Consider the following 22,910-nt stretch of genomic DNA (forward strand, 5'->3'; position numbering starts at 1 on the left):
CAAATTTTTTGACACATCTTTAATATTTTAATTTTAGAAGAGTAAGTGTGCTTTCTTATCAAACATCATTAATTAAGCTCACATACACTCTTTCCTGTTTGAACTAAAAATGTGTTACTCAGCACTGAATGGTAACCAAAAGCACTTATTGGAAAAGGAACAAGACTTATACTGTAGCCACTGTTGCCCACCCCCCACGCACATACTTACATACTCACAAACCTACTATTTACTTACAGCTGTACCCATTCTACTATCTGTTTGCTCATGGAAAACAAGACAAGGAGCAACAAGACTGAGGTATAAGAGAAATGAGAATGAATCTTGAGGAGTAAAAAAATGTATAAAATACCCTCAGTTGTTGATACTACCTATAATGCAATCATATAAAAATGTTTTAAAATCTAGAAATATTACCAACATTTAAGATTTTAGCCAACAAACAGCAATTTTGTAAACTGAGTTTAAATAACACATGAATACTTACATTCCTAATTATATGAATAATTACATTTTATTTATTTGAGAGTGACAAACACAAAGAGAAGGACAGATAGAGGGAGAGAGAGAGAATGGGCGCGCCAGGGCTTCCAGCCTCTGCAAACAAACTTCAGACACGTGCGCCCCCTTGTGCATCTGGCTAACGTGGGACCTGGGGAACCGAACCTTGAACCAGGGTCCTTAGGCCTCACAGGCAAGCGTTTAACCGCTAAGCCATCTCTCCAGCCCTAATTACATATTTTTGAAGCAGGAATTTCAACCACACCCCTGAACATATTTTAAAGAATTCTAGGGGAAGAAACTCTAAGACACAAGCAAAGGATTATATGTTAGTGATGCCAGGCTGAACTGAAATATTGTACCTAAATTTTCAATCAAGCCTTGTTCTCTTTACATAGGTACAAAGGTAACTTAGAGTTGGTCAACTGAACACTTAGAAGCTGGTGATCAGACACCCAGAGATTAGAGAATGGTAACTTTCTGCTTTCTCTCCTAGTCCACTTCAGTACAATTTGGGGGCTAGAGACTGAAATGCACTGGTATTTGGGGGGCTTGTGGGTTGGTACATTCATCCTGCTGCTGCCATGCAAGGCTTGTTGGGGCGCTACAGCTCTGTGACCCAAACCCAAACAGTCCACATCCGTGCCCTTCTTCTGGCTCTTCCTCAGTGCTAACTCTGTAAAGTCACCATGAATCTTGTGAGCCATTTGGGCAAATCATCAACTCTAAGGAAGGTAATTGTGGAATTCAAGCCTAGCAGGTCAGTGGTACCGAGGACGGAGGAGGGGAGACAGGCGACTGACATGGGCGCAGCAGTGTGAGTTCTGTCGGGGACTCTGAGGAGCAGCAGGGCGTCCAGCGGGTATCGGCGGGTTGCTCAGATTGGAAAATACTTCATTGTGATGACGGGGAAGCAAACCTAAGGGTAAATTTTAAAGCCACCAGTTTACAAACCTTTGCTGGATTCGAAAGCAATTTCTTTCTTCCAAAGCCCTTAGAATATGATCTCATGACCCAAAAAATCTAATGCTTTTCACTGTCACCAGCTAAAGAAAACCAAACAACGTCTCGTAAAATGCGTGACTTTGAAGTAGAGCTAGTCCAGCACAAACATACAGATCATGCCAGATACTGTGCTAGGTACTGGGAATATTAAAAACATATGTTATCTGTGAACAAAACAGATATCTACCCTGACTGTGGAACATTTACGTCCTCCGGACAAAAGACTGCCAACTAAGAGCAGTGAAATATCACAGGGAAGCCCAGATCATGAACACAAGGACTGACAGTGTCACTGCAAACAAGACTGAGTTTCTTGAGAAGGCTATGACTGAAGACTGCCCAAGACACATCCCGAAAGAACCACCGTCACTGCCTTCGACCGGTGCCATTGCATTTCCTCACCACCCACCGCCAGTCTGCGCCTGCCAACACCCACTCACTGTTTCAAAGCAGTTCCCATTCACCTCCAAGGAACCTAGCTGTCACTCGCTCATGGAAGTTCCCCACTAAGGAGAGCCAAACATGGACAAGACACCAGGACAATCACGCTCAGCATGTGTCGAGAAACTCTTTCTCCTAATTAAAGGGGCCAAGAACTGAATTATGAATGGAATCAGCAACAGAGAACTTAGACTAGGTAGCCAGTGAGTCTTTGATAGTGCAGTGTGTCACTCGTTAGCTCAGTTGTCAAAAAATTTAAAAGCTTACTTCCTTGTCATGTGTGTGTGTGTGTGTGTGTGTGTGTGTGTGTGTGTGTGTGTTGGGTTTGTCTGGGTGGGGGAAGGGATGTAGTACTGTAGATTGATCCTGGGCCTCACTAATGCTGGGAAACTATTCGCAGGCTGCTCGTGACGCTTTGAAAAGGAGTGCTGATGGCCTCAGAATTCTAGTGCCCTCTGTCCATACTTAGGCCTCTAGAGTTTAGAGAAGGGGCAGGTCTCAGCGAATGCGTGCTAAAGTAGAGTCCTTTGGCGTCCTGAGGACTCGGCTGCAGACACCAGAGGAGCATCAGCTTCTTTCTGTCCTCATCTCATCTTTCCTTCTCCTGTTCCCCAAGAAACTGCAGTTCCTTTTCATCCAGGCAAGTCAGTAACACTAGACCCTTGAACCCTCAAAAGCTAGTCTAAAAGACGGCGATATTCTCAGCTTCCCCTTCCTTCCTGGCCATATAAAACGTCTCCAGTCAGGCGCGGCACACGGCTGGGTGCTAGAAGAGTGAGCACGAGGAACTGCAACAGAGAGCCCTTACTCATTCCCACTTTCCGTGCTGCTGTGGGTCTGGCTCTTTTGCCAAATCACATTTCCATGTAACTGTCCATACATCATTAACCCTAAGGAAAAAAACAAAATAAAGTTTTACCTACATTTTAGCTCATAACTTTGAAGGCTCCCAGATCTTATGAAACTCCGATAATAAATTTGTTGTTTTAATCTTGTTAATCAGTCCTTTATTATAGAGCTGTTAGCCATGACCCTTATAATAGGTGTAAAAGGGAAAAAAAAAAAAAAAAAGAGCTTCACACCTTTGTCTACCTACAGAGCAACTAACAATGGACCCAACTCAAATAGAAATAATTTGCTACCAAAGCGTGACACCCAAACAGGCCGTGCCTCCGCAGCCGCGGTGCTCAGCGGGAGAAAGGAGTCTCCGAACTCGGCACAGACAGGACGGGCAAGCAGACCTCACAGGTAGGAGAGGCCCTGCGTCACCACACGAACGTCTGTCAGGCAGCAGCTTCTACATCTACAACACAAACTTTGAAACTGAACGCTAGCAAGACTGCCAAATGTTTCCAGAAGATTCTAAACAGCACTGCATACGACACACCCCTTCCTACAAAGCTCAATGAAGTAACCAGCAATCTTCCATCTGCAGAAATGTCCAAAACGTCCCTTCATTAGAAATTAAAATTGCTGCATGTAGTACAATATGCAATAATTCTTTTTCATTGAATACCTCCCTAGAAAAATTAATGAAATGAGTGTCAGGCATGGTGGCACAGACCTCTAATCCAAACAGAGATAGGATGATTGCTAAGAATTCGAGGCCACCCTAAGACTACATAGTGAATTCCAGGTCAGCCTGGGCGAGAGTGAGACCCTACCTCAAAAAAAAAAAAAAGAAAGAAAGAAAGAAAAATATTAATGAAATGAAACTATGTGTGCATAAGAAATAATTTTAATTTTCAAAATACAATATAAAAAACTGATTAAGAAGCTTAATAAAACCAGGCGTAGTGGCACATGCCTTTAATCCCAGTACTCGGGAGGCAGAGGTAGGAGGACTGCCATGAGTTTGAGGCCACCCTGAGACTACCTAATGAATTCCAGATCAGCCTGGGCTAGAGTGAGAACCTACCTCACAAAACCAAAACAAACAAACAAAAAAAGCAATTAATAGCTAAGTTAGTTTCAAAGTAATATACATACATTTATTTTTTAATTTTTAATTTATTTATTTGCAAGCAGACAGAGAATGAGAGTGGGCATACCAGGGTGTGGATGGTTTGAATCAGGTGTTCCCCATAAACTTAAGTATTCTGAATGCTAGGTTCCCAGCTGATGGATATTTGGGAATTAATGCCTCCCAGAGGGAGTGTATTGTTGGGGGTGGGCTTATGGGTGTTATAGCCGGTTTCCCTATGCCAGTGTTTGACACATTCTCCTGTTGGCTATGGTCCACCCTCTGCTCATTCCATCATTTTTCCCTGCCATCGTGGAGCTTCACCCTTAAGCCTGTAAGCCAAAATAAACCACTTTTTCCCTAAAAGCTGCTCTTGGTTGGGTGATTTCTACCAGCAATGTGAACCGGACTGCAACAGTAAAGTGGTACCGAGGAGTGGGATTGCTGCTAGACACCCAACTGTGTGGCGTTGGCCTTTGGAGCTGATTTCAAGAGGAATGTGGGAGGATTTAAAACCCTGACCTAAGAAACACCTTTCAGTGCTGTAAGTACAGCTTGATGGACTATTTTGGTCTGAGCTGCAAGACCTGAATGCAATAAGAACTATGGACTGTGAGGTTTGGCTTATGAGGGTGAGAAAGAGCTTTGCTTGGGCTAGCAGTTTGTGTGAGAAGCTTGCTCTTGTGCCCATGTCCTGAGAAGTTGTGCAGGGTTGCACTGTGTAGAAATGGACTGGTGTGAGCAGAGATATGGCACAGAAAGAAAAATCTTGGGGTGAACTGTTGCCCATTCAGCTGCAACTGAGAGATTACAACCTTTGAGACTGGGCTAGCTGACCTGCACTGGGTCAACAGGAAGAATATCAATTCTTTTGAGTGCTGAAGGAGTGTCCTGTTCTTCAAAGTCTGCTTTATTCCCCCTTGGATTAACAAACTGGCACCCTACCTGGTATTGTAGAGTATAAGAAATGCAGGAAAGAGAGGGATGCCTGCATGGAGACCCCATGGGGCCATGAGGATGAACCATGGCTTGCAGTGGAGACCCAGTGGAGATGCCAGGACCACGAGATGGCTGCTACGGAGCTGCCGGCCCTGATGAAGTTTTCAGTACTGTGAGTAGCCTAGCTGGAGGGGCAGAATTGGAAGTCCAGAGACTTGTTGCTGGTTAGAATTATCGGACTTGGAGATTTATCACTGGCTAGAGTTGTTGGACTTGAAGCTACAGAGTCTGATGTTTGCCCTAGTTGTTTTAAATCTTGTATTGGTTGAATATTTCTTTGCTATACCCAATGCTATCTTTTGCAGTGTGAATGTTTATTCTGTGCCGTTATGGGTTTTTTGAGGTTATTTTTTGGTATTATGGCTCAGTTAAAAGATCTTGGACTATGTGGATGTATGAACACCATTGGAATTGATTAAAAAAAAAACTATGGGGAATTTTAAAGTTGGATGAATGCATTACATTTTACATGATGTATGGTTATCAGTTTATGGGAGCCGGGGGTGGAATGTGGTGGTTTGATTCAGGTGTTCCCCATAAACTAAGGTATGCCGAATGCTAGGTCCCCAGCTGATGCATATTTGGGAATTAATGCCTCCTGGAGGGAGTGTATTGTTGGATGTGCGCTTATGGGTGTTATAGCCAGTTTCCCCTTGCTAGTGTTTGGCACACTCTCCTGTTGCTATGGTCCACCTTATGTTGGCCAGGGGATGATGTCCACCCTCTGCTCATGCCATCATTTTCCCCTGCCATCGTGGAGCTCCCCCTCGAGCCTGTAGGCCAAAATAAATCTCTTTTTCCCACAAGCTGCACTTGGTTGGGTGATTTCTACCAGCAAGGTGAACCAGACTGCACCCAGAGCCTCCAGCCTCTGTAAATGAACCCCAAATGTACATGCCACTTTGTGCATCTGGCTTTACGTGGGTGTGGGGATTAAACCCAGGTCATCAGGCTTTGCAGGCAAATGCCCTAACTGCCTAGCCATCCCTCCAGTCCTAAATATAACTGTTTTAAATCTTCCTACTAACTTGAAATAATTAACTAGTATTAATACAAAAGTATCAGTTGATATTAAAGAAATGTCATTTGGCATATTAAACTAATTATAGTTATTATTTCTGAAGTGGCTCACATTTTACAGATTATATTAAAAGATTTACATGTGAAACAATATGATATCTCAGGTCTGTCCCAAGGTGATTAATTTGCAAAAATGAGTAAAATTGAGTTAGGAAATAAATGAAATGACTTATGCTATGAGTTGATAATCTGTGTTTTAATGATGAGTACATAGAAATCTACCATTCTCCCTACCTTCATATATACCTTAAATTTCCCATAATAAAATAAAGGCAAAAAGAACTTTGATTAGGTGTTATTTGATAATCTGTTTGATTATGTTCATCATAGGGTACATTTGAAACATGAGGGGGAAGCACAAGTATAAGAAATTTATTCTAACTACACAGTTTAATTTAAAAGCCTATCTAAAGAATTATTGGACTATTATCAGCTCTTTGGTAAATATCCACAACATATTAACCAGGAACATATGCCTGAGTTTGGGTCCCCTAAAGTGCACATAAAACCAAATTTGTCTCTAACCCCAGTGCACCTATGCCAATGGGAGACAGAGCCAGGAGAACCCCAAAGCTCTCAGGCCAGCTGGCTGGCACTTGCAGCATAAAGAAAACAGCAAGAGAGACTCTTGTCTCAAAGATGGTAGAAATCAGGACCCAAAGTTGTCCAACCACATGCATACATACGTACATAAAAATACACAAGCTTCTCCATACAGATATTCAATCATAGCCTATAATGCCTATAGTAATACCCAGAAATAATAATATTTTTGTTTTCTACAATTTTTATAGCTGTGGCCTATCATTAGAATTATGCAATTTTAGATATCTGATATGACCAAGAAAAGTAAAATATATAGGACAAATTCACAAGACAGAACCAGTAAACTTGCCAAATCAATTTCATTCACACATAATCAATAAATGACCCAACTCAACTTGCCAAATCAATTTTGTTCTTATATTTAATTTTTACTATCTTCAATGATTCTAGATTGTACTTTTCCTTTTCATTTCCTTACCAAAAAAAAAAAAAAATCTATTTGGCATCTTTAGCTACCACAAGTCTTTGGTCAGACATGCCATTTCTACAGTCCACATCCCAAAGTATCGCAGACTAAGTGTTTTTATTCATTCACCATTCAGAATGCAGAATCATTCCTCCTAGTATTAATAAAAGCTTTGCTTTGCTATTCTCAGCCAACAGCCATTAACATTTTGGCCCAGATTTCTAGGGAGGCTAAACAAACATTATATGGCACTGAATAAATCAGCAATTTATTTAGAAATGGGCACTTGATTCAAATTGAGACAAGATAACGTGGCCCATGTCTGAGACTTCCACTGACAGAACAAAGGACAAAACACTCCCCTCGTGTCACCGGTGTTGTGATGTTACGGTGCTGAGTGTGTGAGTCTACTAAACTCAAAACCACCAGAGGAGAAAGCGGAACTGATGGGCAGGCAACAATACAGACGCTACTCAGTGGTCCTACCGCAGACTTTCTCTGGAGATACAGCTGGCAGGTGATGAGAACCAACACAGACTCACCCATCAAATTTAAACTTTAGAAACATCTATTTTCTCTATGTTTAGTAACTTCACTTAGTATAATTTTTACGTCCTCAAAAGATTTCATGAGTATAATGTTAAAACTGAATAGTTGATTCCTACATACATTAAGGAAAACTTTTAAATTCAGTTAGTAGACTAATACCATAGTACAAGTAATTTTAAAAGGCAGAAATCATAATTATACAATCCTTTTTAAACACCAGTTAAGGTAACTCATAGATGTGACTCTGTTAGTATAGAACATAGTACAACCATTTACTAACACACTTCCAAAGAGTCAACTTTTAAATTTTTGCTCATTAAATATTCCAAAGTTTAAAAAACATAATCCAGGCTCAAAAAATTGCTTAATGGTTAAAGTGTTTGCCTGTGAAGTCTAAGACCCAGGTTTGACTCCCCAGGACCCATGTAAGCAGATGTACAAGGTGGTGTATGCATCTGGAGTTCGTCTGCAGTGGCTAGAGGCCCTGGCATGCCCATTCTCTCTCTGCCTCTTTCTCTCTCTTTCAAATAAATAAATGTTTATTATTTAAAAAATATATAACCCTATTTTCCCTGAATATCTCTTCATTTGGACATATTCCTCACTGCACTCAAAACTGTAGTCATACTGTTAAACAAGAAGTCCAAATTCAATGTAAATATTAGAATGTCTCAGGATGTTAATGCTGATATGGTGAGAAGTTTCAGTTTCTTCAACAATGGTTCAATCCCAACAGGATAAGATCATCCCTTTTCTGATAAACTCTTAGTCACTGCTCAGCTAAATTACAAGTAAGCTAACTCTTCTACAGAAAGATTGAGTTGAACTTCATTTTTTTAATATTTTGGTCACTTCTATGAGATTAGAAAAGCTCTGTAAGTGACACCAAAATTCAGGATACAGTATCTTCCCTACAATGTTTGTTTGGCTTTCTTAATCCTAACCCTAGTCATTACTCTCGACTCCATTAGTACTGATGTCTTCAGGACGCCCGGAGCTGAACTAGCTCCTACTTTGTTAGCTCTAAAGCCTTGTAAAGATGGAGTACGTTGGTAACAGTCCACACGTCGTCACCACAGAAACTGGCAGACTGACCTGTTATTAGTTTACCTGTTTATGATTTTAATTTAAAAGAATTGAGACAACAGTGAAGTCTGGAACTCATTTTTCTCTAATTTCTCCTTGTCTGCTTTTTCAGGACCTTGGAAGAAGAAAACAATTACCTCTCATCCTTTCCTTCAAGTTTCCATTAACTAAACTAATGTCACAGGAAGAGATAAGGCCAGTAAACACACCTGAAAAGACTCATCACACACAATTGTCTTCCTTATTTAGGTCTCAAAGATGATTGATCATTCACAAATCAATGTGTTCTGTGTAAGTCAAGCTGACTTTGTCCACAGGATATTGTAAAATCTCCAAACCCATTGAGTCCTCCCCTCTCCCCCCAACAAAAGAAAAATCACTTACTATTCCTCTGACAACCAGGCTCTCCCCATCTATAGGGAAAGGAGGATGTAAGTTTCTGAATAATTTGTGGCTGGTAGGTTAAGGACCCTTAACTGAATTTTGAGATTTGTCACGTTTGTATGTTTATGTATATGTTTGTTTTCTTCTTTATAATCTTTGTGAGTATACACTAATAAACTTTCACAGAATCAAAAATAATCCTCCAGTCTCTACACTGCTTTATAATGATGCTATGTAGAATTCAAGATTTCTGTCATAAATAGTAGTTGAGAAGTCTTGCTCACTTATCTAACCCATTAAAGAGTATTTAAATGTAAAATAAGCTTACTTAATTTTTGTGCGAAATGTCAGAAGTCATGTTAAAAAACTAATCACCCTTAAATAAACCTTGAGAGAACATATCCATATCACTGGGACAAAAAATTTGGCCAACTCTTATAAAACCACGGGATTTCCTATTGGTGCAAAGCAAATGTTTACTACAAATGGAATGGCAACCATTTCACCTAACACAAACATACCACATAAGCAGTTTGAAACTCTAGCACAGATTTCTTCTTTTTGACAACACAAGTCTTAATTGCATTACTCTTCCCAAAAATGTCAGATGTTATCAAAAATAAAAACAACACTGACTGCAATAGTATCTGATCGACAGATTCAGTCAGTGCTTTAGAAAAAGGCATAAGACACTAGCAGGCTCACAAATAACAAAGGGACAAATTGTCCAGGACTATAATACTCATTAACTACCTGCTACTTATATAAAAGTAATACATTCTTCATATTTTAAAGCCACTTTCTTCATCGAGAATAAGTAATAGCAAATAGTTTTTTATAAGCAGAAAACTCAGCGTGAAATCAATCTCTACTGTATCACAGCTGGGTAGCCTTTGGTCAAGCCATTAAATATTTCACTATGTCCTGTGCACCCAAGCTTCATTTGCTCAAGAATAACAAAGACACATCCTTAACTCTCCAGTGAGATAAACACCCAATATAAAATTATGAGCTTGAAAATGCAAAGGCACTTTGCATCTACTGCAAAGTTGGTGCTTAGCCAGGCAGATGTTGCAAGGATGGCTCCTTTCAGATACATCATAAAGTGAAAGGAAAGTGGAAAGGTCAAAAGGATGTAGCACAAGAAAAACAGAGTACATTCCAGGCATAAGAGCCTGAATGAACAAATGCTTGCAGGCAAAATAAAACTAAAGTGATGTATAAAAACAGTAACTCAGTGTCTCAGACAACAAATCAGGAATTACTGATGGAAAACTTAGTCACTTTCATTCTACTCAAATCTACTCAGTACTTCTATAACTCTAATAAATTTTTAGGAACAAGGTTTTTTTTCTAAGAGAACAAAGTAGGTAACAAACCTGCCTTTATGAATTTTACATTTTATTAGGTAAAAAAATAATCAAAATGTATCAAGCAAACAAAATGTATGGTATAATGATAAGTGCTGTGGTTAAAAGTAGAAGGTAGAACAGGGTAGTGGAGACAGTGAAGAGTCGGAGTGGAGTGCGCGCTGCTGTGAAGCTAGAACCTTCAACGAGGCACTGGAACAAACGCAGGCAGGGGTAAAGGAGCGGCCTGCAGGAATGTCTGGGGAAAGCATCCCAAGACAAGGAAGCAGTCAGCGCGAAGGCACTGAAGTGTACGTGGACTCCGTGTAACCAAGAAACAAGGTGGCCATGCTGGTTAGGGAAGGCCAGGAGGGAGCGAATGAAAGACATCCACAGGCTCCTACGTGCCCACCACTGAAGTAGACCTAACATGCTCCCAGCATGTCTCCCGGAATCTTGCGGAAGAGGGGGCAGAAAGACTGTTAGAGCCACAAGTTGGGGCATTATGCAGAGACATTGCCTCTCCCCCATAACTGACTGCTGCCCCCATAATGCACGACCCACAATCCCCATGGGGTTGACCTGCATCCCCAACGAGGAAGGCCTCTTCAGAAAAGGAGCAGGGAGGAGGGGAAGGATGGTACCAACATGTGATGTTTACATGCGAAATATGTCCATATCTAATAATAAAAAAATAAAATAAAATAAAAACATAGATTAAGCACTTAAGCCAAATGCACAAGCTGATGCATGTGTCTGGAGTTTGCAGTGTCTAGAGCTCTGGCACGCCCATTTATTCATACTTTCTCTCATAAACAAATAAATAATAAAGACAAGGGGTAAGGCTGGTCAGATACCAATATGAATATAATACTATCAAACTCCAGATTTTATGTGGATTCCACCAGTTTTTTTTTTGTTTTTGTTTTTGTTTTTTTGTTTTTTTTCCCATGAACGTCCTTATTCTGGTCCACCATCCATTATAGGGTTGTACTTAGAGCCCTGCTCCACAATAAAAGTTCTAGCACATCTCAGCAGCATCAGCCGGGACAGCAGAGGAAGGCAAGGACGGAAGGCGGCGGCGGGACTACGAGCCAAGCGAGAAGCGCTAAAGGCTAGAAACAGACAGCCAAGCCGCAGGTGGTCACAGCGCTGACAGGGACAATGAGAGAGCTGTCAGATTCTAGATAATTTTAGACACAGAGCCAAGAAGATGTGCTGAGGCACTGGCAGCATCATAAACAAAGAGGAGTCAAGAATAACTCCAGGGGCTGAAGAGGTGGTCCAACTAGTTGCAGGCGCTTGCTTGCAAAGCATTAAAGCTGCGTCCAATTCCCAAGGACCTGAAAGAAGTCCGATGCGTAAAGTGCACCTGCATCCATAGTTTTTATTTGCAGTGACATCTTCACATACTCTTTCCCTCAAATAAAAATATTCAAACCACAAAAGAATAACTCCAAAGATTTAAAGATTTGTCTTCTAGCAACTCATGAAGCAGATTAGGGAACATAATAGTCTGATTCAAGATAGTTAAGGTTTTTGTTTTTTTTTTCTTTCAAAATACAGGTGTAGATGCTCAAGTAGATAACTGAACTGTGAGTCTAAAATTCAGAGAGAAAAGACTAAGAATACGAACGAGCGTTTGGTACATAGCTATTTAAAGAAAAAAAAAAAACTTGGTATCATTAAAAGAAGGTAAGGAAAGGAAAAGAAGGGGACCAAAGAGCAAGCCCTGGAGCACAATAGAAGCGTGGAAAGAACAGGCATGCCCAGCAGAGCAGACTTAAAGGGGTACGGTCCTGGAATATAAGCTTTAAAAAACATGGAAAATGCAGTGACCAACTGTGTCCAACGTTGCTGACAAGACAAATATAGTGATGACTGCCAATGACCAACATTCAGAAACCACTGGTAAAACTGGTGAGAGCATCTTGGAAAAGTGTGGGAACACCAAAGAGGCTGGAGTGAACACAAGAAGAATGACAGAAGAGAAAGTGGGATACAAAGGACAGAAAATCTACAGAAATTTTTGAGATATGCCAAAAATGGTAAAAATGAAGATTAAAAGAAGCATTTTAAGTGAAACAGCACAAACTTCAAGCTAAAATGCATTGTCCATAATCCAAGTCATGGAGAGTATGAACAATCAAGCACAAAAAAAAAACAATGTCAAGCTGTAGAGTCTACCTTTGAACATTAAAAAAAAAAGAAAATCCATTGTTTTTAATACACTTGAATATCAATGAATGAGAAAAAAATAACTACTCTAAAAGGAAACCATCAACACTATTAATATTAGAAAGTAAAAGGAGAAAATGGGGGTAAATTGGTCTGGGTGTATTAACCTGGAGTTCAGAAAGATAAACTAACTTAACTAATTTTTTTTTTATTATGTGTCTAATATATGGAAGGCAATCATTCTCCTTTCAACTTGGTGAAGGAAAAACCATGCACACAGTAAAAGACAAGCAGCTAGATGAATTACTTGTATTTTATTGATTTAATCTTCACAATACTGAGGGAAGTTTAATCATATTACCCACAGAAAATTGTAAATATACCTATTTTTACATATGCTTCCAGGGAAATCATGAAACCAAAATTGAAAATACATTTCTAGATGTAGAAGACAATAATGCCTGAACAATGGGAAGGACACAGTCAAGTTTTATTGTAAGAAAATTATTCAGGTGGTTTAAAATAAGAAATCACACCAGAGGTACAGGAGGGGGGATTTGTTTTTTTCCCAAATAGTGAACTAGAATTTAAACTGGCAACAAAGACCAGAAGCAGGGACTGTGTGTGCTTGATAGCCATGCTGCTCATAGAGCGTCATCTCAGATCATATCGCTCTTTTTTGTTTTTGTTTTTCAAGGTAGTCTCCCTCTGGCCCAGGCTGACGTGAATTCACTATGTAGTCTCAGGGTGGCCTCAAACTCAAGGGAGATCCTCCTACCTCTGCATCCCAAGTGCTGGGATTAAAGGCATGTGCCACCATGTCCAGTCATGTCCCATGTTTGATTGCCATTTTACCAAAATGTTAAAGAAAATATTATACAGACATGTTCAACTTTCTGCATTGACATTTGTGTTCTTCTAAGACTATCTTTTAAAAGCAATTATTATTCTGAAACTGAGATATGAAATAAATTATGACTTAATTACAAATACCACCAATCAATTGTGATCCTTAGCAATTACATCTATAGTGCTCTTTAAATGAAGCCTGAAGCACTGGTTTATGCAGAAATACCACTGGAAAGTGTCACAAAGATTGAGATGATCAATCTTTACATAAAAGTAAAGGCTCTTACAACTCTAGATACCAATATAATTTCCATAACTAAATATGTAATTTCAGAGTTGATTTAACTTGTACGGAAAGGTAGGTAGAATACAACACAATTACGAGAGCATTGAATAACATTCTGGAAGACAGTGAGTGTGTGCGTGTGTTTTAAATTTTGGATTATCCACTTTCAAATGGCTAATTAGATCACTCAAAGCAATACCTTTGACCTTTGTCTACTATAGTGTCATGATATCATAAAGTGAGAACTTAGTGAACACCTTTAATTTATATAATGGCTCAACTCTTGAAAATTCATTATAATGGAGGAGGTTTTGTATGTCAGTGCAGTCACATACACCACCGGGATAAATGTCTCATTACTTGTCTGAATGGAGATTTTTTTGTTCTCCCTATCCATCTTCCAACACAACTAAAAAATTGGTAACATTCATGACAAAAATAAAACAATATTGCGTGGGGGATCTTTAGTAAGATGAGAGAACTTTGGCCTAATTCCTGCGTCATCCCAAGAAGTACATAAACTTGAACACACCAGTGTGTCTGCTTCTCCTGCCTATGAGACAGAGTGACAACCGAGAGAAGAACAGAGAGAGAACAGAGCGCCATGTCACAGGATCGCAGTCCTGGACCACAAGCCTCACGGAGGAGCAACTGCTTCCCGTGAAAGTACCCCTCTGTCCCACACACACAGCTTTCCCTATATACACACACACACGCACGCACACCTTTCCTCTATATACATACACACACACACACTTTCCTCTCTATATACACACCCAAACATACCTTTCCTCTATATACACACATCTACACGGCTTTCCTCCACACACACAGACACACAGACACATATACCCATACACACAGCTTTCCTCTAAACACACACCCATACACACGGCTTTCCTCTAAACACACACCCATACACCCGGCTTTCCTCTTTATAAACACACACCCATACACAGCTTTCCTCTATATACACACATCCACACGGCTTTCCTCTAAACACACACCCATACACACGGCTTTCCTCTAAACACACACCCATACACTCGGCTTTCCTCTTTATAAACACACACCCATACACACAGCTTTCCTCTATATACACACATCCACACGGCTTTCCTGTAAACACACACCCATACACACAGCTTTCCTCTATATACACACATCCACACGGCTTTCCTCTAAACACACACCCATACACACGGCTTTCCTCTAAACACACACCCATCCACACGGCTTTCTTCTAAATACACACCCATACACACGCTTTCCTCTAAACACACACCCATCCACACGGCTTTCCTCTATATACACACCCATCCACACGGCTTTCCTCTATATACACACCCATCCACACAGCTTTCCTCTATACACACAGCTTTCCTCTATACACACACAGGCACACTTACACACAGCTTTCCTCTACACACACACACAGGCACACATACACACAGCTTTCCTCTATACACACACAGGCACACTTACACACAGCTTTCCTCTACACACACACAGGCACACTTACACACAGCTTTCCTCTACACACACACAGGCACACATACACACAGCTTTCCTCTATACACACACAGGCACACATACACACAGCTTTCCTCTATACACACACACAGGCACACATACACACAGCTTTCCTCTATACACACACACAGGCACACATACACACAGCTTTCCTCTATACACACACAGGCACACTTACACACAGCTTTCCTCTATACACACACAGGCACACTTACACACAGCTTTCCTCTACACATACACACAGGCACACATACACACAGCTTTCCTCTATACACACACACAGGCACACTTACACACAGCTTTCCTCTATACACACACACAGGCACACTTACACACAGCTTTCCTCTACACATACACACAGGCACACATACACACAGCTTTCCTCTACACATACACACAGGCACACATACACACAGCTTTCCTCTATACACACACAGGCACACTTACACACAGCTTTCCTCTATACACACACACAGGCACACTTACACACAGCTTTCCTCTACACACACACACACAGGCACACATACACACAGCTTTCCTCTATACACACACACAGGCACACTTACACACAGCTTTCCTCTACACACACACAGGCACACATACACACAGCTTTCCTCTATACACACACAGGCACACTTACACACAGCTTTCCTCTATACACACACAGGCACACTTACACACAGCTTTCCTCTACACACACACACAGGCACACATACACACAGCTTTCCTCTATACACACACAGGCACACTTACACACAGCTTTCCTCTACACATACACACAGGCACACACACAGCTTTCCTCTATACACACACAGGCACACTTACACACAGCTTTCCTCTACACACACACAGGCACACTTACACACAGCTTTCCTCTACACACACACACAGGCACACATACACACAGCTTTCCTCTATACACACAGGCACACTTACACACAGCTTTCCTCTACACACACACAGGCACACTTACACACAACTTTCCTCTACACACACACAGGCACACATACACACAGCTTTCCTCTATACACACACAGGCACACATACACACAGCTTTCCTCTATACACACACACAGGCACACATACACACAGCTTTCCTCTATACACACACACAGGCACACATACACACAGCTTTCCTCTATACACACACAGGCACACTTACACACAGCTTTCCTCTACACACACACACACAGGCACACATACACACAGCTTTCCTCTATACACACACACAGGCACACATACACACAGCTTTCCTCTATACACACACACAGGCACACATACACACAGCTTTCCTCTACACACACACACACAGGCACACATACACACAGCTTTCCTCTATACACACACACAGGCACACTTACACACAGCTTTCCTCTATACACACACAGGCACACTTACACACAGCTTTCCTCTACACATACACACAGGCACACATACACACAGCTTTCCTCTATACACACACAGGCACACTTACACACAGCTTTCCTCTATACACACACACAGGCACACTTACACACAGCTTTCCTCTACACACACACAGGCACACATACACACAGCTTTCCTCTATACACACACAGGCACACTTACACACAGCTTTCCTCTATACACACACAGGCACACTTACACACAGCTTTCCTCTACACATACACACAGGCACACATACACACAGCTTTCCTCTATACACACACAGGCACACTTACACACAGCTTTCCTCTATACACACACACAGGCACACTTACACACAGCTTTCCTCTATACACACACACAGGCACACATACACACAGCTTTCCTCTATACACACACAGGCACACTTACACACAGCTTTCCTCTACACACACACACACACAGGCACACATACACACAGCTTTCCTCTATACACACACAGGCACACTTACACACAGCTTTCCTCTATACACACACAGGCACACTTACACACAGCTTTCCTCTACACACACACAGGCACACTTACACACAGCTCTCCTCTACACACACACAGGCACACATACACACAGCTCTCCTCTATACACACACAGGCACACATACACACAGCTTTCCTCTATACACACACACAGGCACACTTACACACAGCTTTCCTCTATACACACACACAGGCACACATACACACAGCTTTCCTCTATACACACACAGGCACACTTACACACAGCTTTCCTCTACACACACACACACAGGCACACATACACACAGCTTTCCTCTATACACACACACAGGCACACATACACACAGCTTTCCTCTATACACACACACAGGCACACATACACACAGCTTTCCTCTACACACACACACACAGGCACACATACACACAGCTTTCCTCTATACACACACAGGCACACTTACACACAGCTTTCCTCTATACACACACACAGGCACACTTACACACAGCTTTCCTCTATACACACACAGGCACACTTACACACAGCTTTCCTCTACACACACAGGCACACATACACACAGCTTTCCTCTATACACACACAGGCACACATACACACAGCTTTCCTCTATACACACACAGGCACACTTACACACAGCTTTCCTCTATACACACACACAGGCACACTTACACACAGCTTTCCTCTACACACACACACACAGGCACACATACACACAGCTTTCCTCTATACACACACACAGGCACACTTACACACAGCTTTCCTCTACACACACACAGGCACACATACACACAGCTTTCCTCTATACACACACACAGGCACACTTACACACAGCTTTCCTCTATACACACACACAGGCACACTTACACACAGCTTTCCTCTACACACACACACAGGCACACATACACACAGCTTTCCTCTACACTCACACACAGGCACACATACACACAGCTTTCCTCTATACACACACACAGGCACACTTACACACAGCTTTCCTCTACACACACACACAGGCACACTTACACACAGCTTTCCTCTATACACACACAGGCACACTTACACACAGCTTTCCTCTACACACACAGGCACACATACACACAGCTTTCCTCTATACACACACAGGCACACATACACACAGCTTTCCTCTATACACACACAGGCACACTTACACACAGCTTTCCTCTACACACACACACAGGCACACTTACACACAGCTTTCCTCTACACACACACACACAGGCACACATACACACAGCTTTCCTCTATACACACACACAGGCACACTTACACACAGCTTTCCTCTACACACACACAGGCACACATACACACAGCTTTCCTCTATACACACACACAGGCACACTTACACACAGCTTTCCTCTATACACACACACAGGCACACATACACACAGCTTTCCTCTACACTCACACACAGGCACACATACACACAGCTTTCCTCTATACACACACACAGGCACACTTACACACAGCTTTCCTCTACACACACACACAGGCACACTTACACACAACTTTCCTCTACACACACAGGCACACTTACACACAGCTTTCCTCTATACACACACAGGCACACTTACACACAGCTTTCCTCTATACACACACAGGCACACATACACACAGCTTTCCTCTACACACACACACAGGCACACTTACACACAGCTTTCCTCTACACACACACACAGGCACACTTACACACAACTTTCCTCTACACACACAGGCACACATACACACAGCTTTCCTCTATACACACACACAGGCACACTTACACACAGCTTTCCTCTATACACACACAGGCACACATACACACAGCTTTCCTCTATACACACACAGGCACACATACACACAGCTTTCCTCTACACACACAGGCACACATACACACAGCTTTCCTCTACACACACAGGCACACATACACACAGCTTTCCTCTACACACACACACAGGCACACATACACACAGCTTTCCTCTACACACACACAGGCACACATACACACAGCTTTCCTCTACACACACACACAGGCACACTTACACACAGCTTTCCTCTACACATACACACAGGCACACATACACACAGCTTTCCTCTATACACACACAGGCACACTTACACACAGCTTTCCTCTACACACACACACAGGCACACATACACACAGCTTTCCTCTACACATACACACAGGCACACTTACACACAGCTTTCCTCTACACACACAGGCACACATACACACAGCTTTCCTCTACACACACACACAGGCACACATACACACAGCTTTCCTCTATACACACACAGGCACACATACACACAGCTTTCCTCTATACACACACAGGCACACATACACACAGCTTTCCTCTACACACACAGGCACACATACACACAGCTTTCCTCTATACACACACAGGCACACATACACACAGCTTTCCTCTATACACACACAGGCACACATACACACAGCTTTCCTCTATACACACACAGGCACACATACACACAGCTTTCCTCTATACACACACAGGCACACTTACACACAGCTTTCCTCTACACATACACACAGGCACACATACACACAGCTTTCCTCTACACACACACACACAGGCACACATACACACAGCTTTCCTCTATACACACAGGCACACATACACACAGCTTTCCTCTATACACACACACAGGCACACATACACACAGCTTTCCTCTATACACACAGGCACACATACACACAGCTTTCCTCTATACACACACAGGCACACTTACACACAGCTTTCCTCTACACACACACACAGGCACACATACACACAGCTTTCCTCTACACACACACACAGGCACACTTACACACAGCTTTCCTCTATACACACACACACAGGCACACTTACACACAGCTTTCCTCTACACACACACACAGGCACACTTACACACAGCTTTCCTCTACACATACACACAGGCACACATACACACAGCTTTCCTCTATACACACACAGGCACACTTACACACAGCTTTCCTCTACACACACACACAGGCACACATACACACAGCTTTCCTCTACACACACACACAGGCACACTTACACACAGCTTTCCTCTATACACACACACACAGGCACACATACACACAGCTTTCCTCTACACACACACACAGGCACACATACACACAGCTTTCCTCTATACACACACAGGCACACTTACACACAGCTTTCCTCTACACACACACACAGGCACACATACACACAGCTTTCCTCTACACATACACACAGGCACACTTACACACAGCTTTCCTCTACACACACAGGCACACATACACGCAGCTTTCCTCTACACACACACAGGCACACTTACACACAGCTTTCCTCTACACATACACACAGGCACACATACACACAGCTTTCCTCTACACACACACACACAGGCACACATACACACAGCTTTCCTCTATACACACAGGCACACATACACACAGCTTTCCTCTATACACACACACAGGCACACATACACACAGCTTTCCTCTATACACACAGGCACACATACACACAGCTTTCCTCTATACACACACAGGCACACTTACACACAGCTTTCCTCTACACACACACACAGGCACACATACACACAGCTTTCCTCTACACATACACACAGGCACACTTACACACAGCTTTCCTCTACACACACAGGCACACATACACACAGCTTTCCTCTACACACACACACAGGCACACATACACACAGCTTTCCTCTATACACACACAGGCACACATACACACAGCTTTCCTCTATACACACACAGGCACACATACACACAGCTTTCCTCTACACACACAGGCACACATACACACAGCTTTCCTCTATACACACACAGGCACACATACACACAGCTTTCCTCTATACACACACAGGCACACATACACACAGCTTTCCTCTATACACACACAGGCACACATACACACAGCTTTCCTCTATACACACACAGGCACACTTACACACAGCTTTCCTCTACACATACACACAGGCACACATACACACAGCTTTCCTCTACACACACACACACAGGCACACATACACACAGCTTTCCTCTATACACACAGGCACACATACACACAGCTTTCCTCTATACACACACACAGGCACACATACACACAGCTTTCCTCTATACACACAGGCACACATACACACAGCTTTCCTCTATACACACACAGGCACACTTACACACAGCTTTCCTCTACACACACACACAGGCACACATACACACAGCTTTCCTCTACACACACACACAGGCACACTTACACACAGCTTTCCTCTATACACACACACACAGGCACACTTACACACAGCTTTCCTCTACACACACACACAGGCACACTTACACACAGCTTTCCTCTACACATACACACAGGCACACATACACACAGCTTTCCTCTATACACACACAGGCACACTTACACACAGCTTTCCTCTACACACACACACAGGCACACATACACACAGCTTTCCTCTACACACACACACAGGCACACTTACACACAGCTTTCCTCTATACACACACACACAGGCACACATACACACAGCTTTCCTCTACACACACACACAGGCACACTTACACACAGCTTTCCTCTACACATACACACAGGCACACATACACACAGCTTTCCTCTATACACACACAGGCACACTTACACACAGCTTTCCTCTACACACACACACAGGCACACATACACACAGCTTTCCTCTACACATACACACAGGCACACTTACACACAGCTTTCCTCTACACACACAGGCACACATACACGCAGCTTTCCTCTACACACACACACAGGCACACATACACACAGCTTTCCTCTATACACACACAGGCACACATACACACAGCTTTCCTCTATACACACACAGGCACACATACACACAGCTTTCCTCTACACACACAGGCACACATACACACAGCTTTCCTCTATACACACACAGGCACACATACACACAGCTTTCCTCTATACACACACAGGCACACATACACACAGCTTTCCTCTATACACACACAGGCACACATACACACAGCTTTCCTCTATACACACACAGGCACACTTACACACAGCTTTCCTCTACACATACACACAGGCACACATACACACAGCTTTCCTCTACACACACACACACAGGCACACATACACACAGCTTTCCTCTATACACACAGGCACACATACACACAGCTTTCCTCTATACACACACACAGGCACACATACACACAGCTTTCCTCTATACACACAGGCACACATACACACAGCTTTCCTCTATACACACACAGGCACACTTACACACAGCTTTCCTCTACACACACACACAGGCACACATACACACAGCTTTCCTCTACACACACACACAGGCACACTTACACACAGCTTTCCTCTACACACACACACAGGCACACTTACACACAGCTTTCCTCTATACACACACACACAGGCACACTTACACACAGCTTTCCTCTATACACACACACAGGCACACTTACACACAGCTTTCCTCTATACACACACTCAGCTGGGGGAGGAGGAGGGCGACGCGGTGCCCGGCTCAAGTTGCGGCGGGGGTCGGCGCCGGCCGCGACAGGGCGGGATGGACCCCGGGGGCGGCCGTGCCGCCGTCCTGGAGCCCGCGCCCACGAGGCCGGGGCGGGCGGACGCGTCAGGGAAGTGGGCAACGGGGGACGAGACACCGCGAGCGGCCGCCGCTTCCGGGCCCTACCTCTCCGCGACTCCACTTCCGGGCTGCTGCACCGTGCCGGCGCCCACGGGTTCGCCTCGGGGGC

General features: G+C 42.9%; 1 protein-coding gene across 3 annotated transcripts in view; it reads right to left on the reverse strand.

The window, feature by feature from the left end:
* Positions 1–22,910, reverse strand: part of Xrcc4 (X-ray repair cross complementing 4) — a 195,754-nt gene that overhangs the window by 171,795 nt on the left and 1,049 nt on the right. Inside the window, exon 1 of one of the 3 annotated variants that reach the window (XM_045133525.1) lies at positions 22,847–22,905. The exons of 1 other annotated variant lie outside the window; for it this stretch is intronic. The gene's annotated coding sequence lies outside the window, so the exon portion shown is untranslated. Of the gene's footprint in view, positions 1–1,304; positions 1,324–22,846; positions 22,906–22,910 lie in introns of those variants that run through there. One more of the 3 variants, XM_045133524.1, reaches the window with a different exon arrangement.

The sequence above is a fragment of the Jaculus jaculus genome, chromosome 14 (genome assembly GCF_020740685.1).
Source record: "Jaculus jaculus isolate mJacJac1 chromosome 14, mJacJac1.mat.Y.cur, whole genome shotgun sequence".
NCBI classification, from domain to species: domain Eukaryota; kingdom Metazoa; phylum Chordata; class Mammalia; order Rodentia; family Dipodidae; genus Jaculus; species Jaculus jaculus.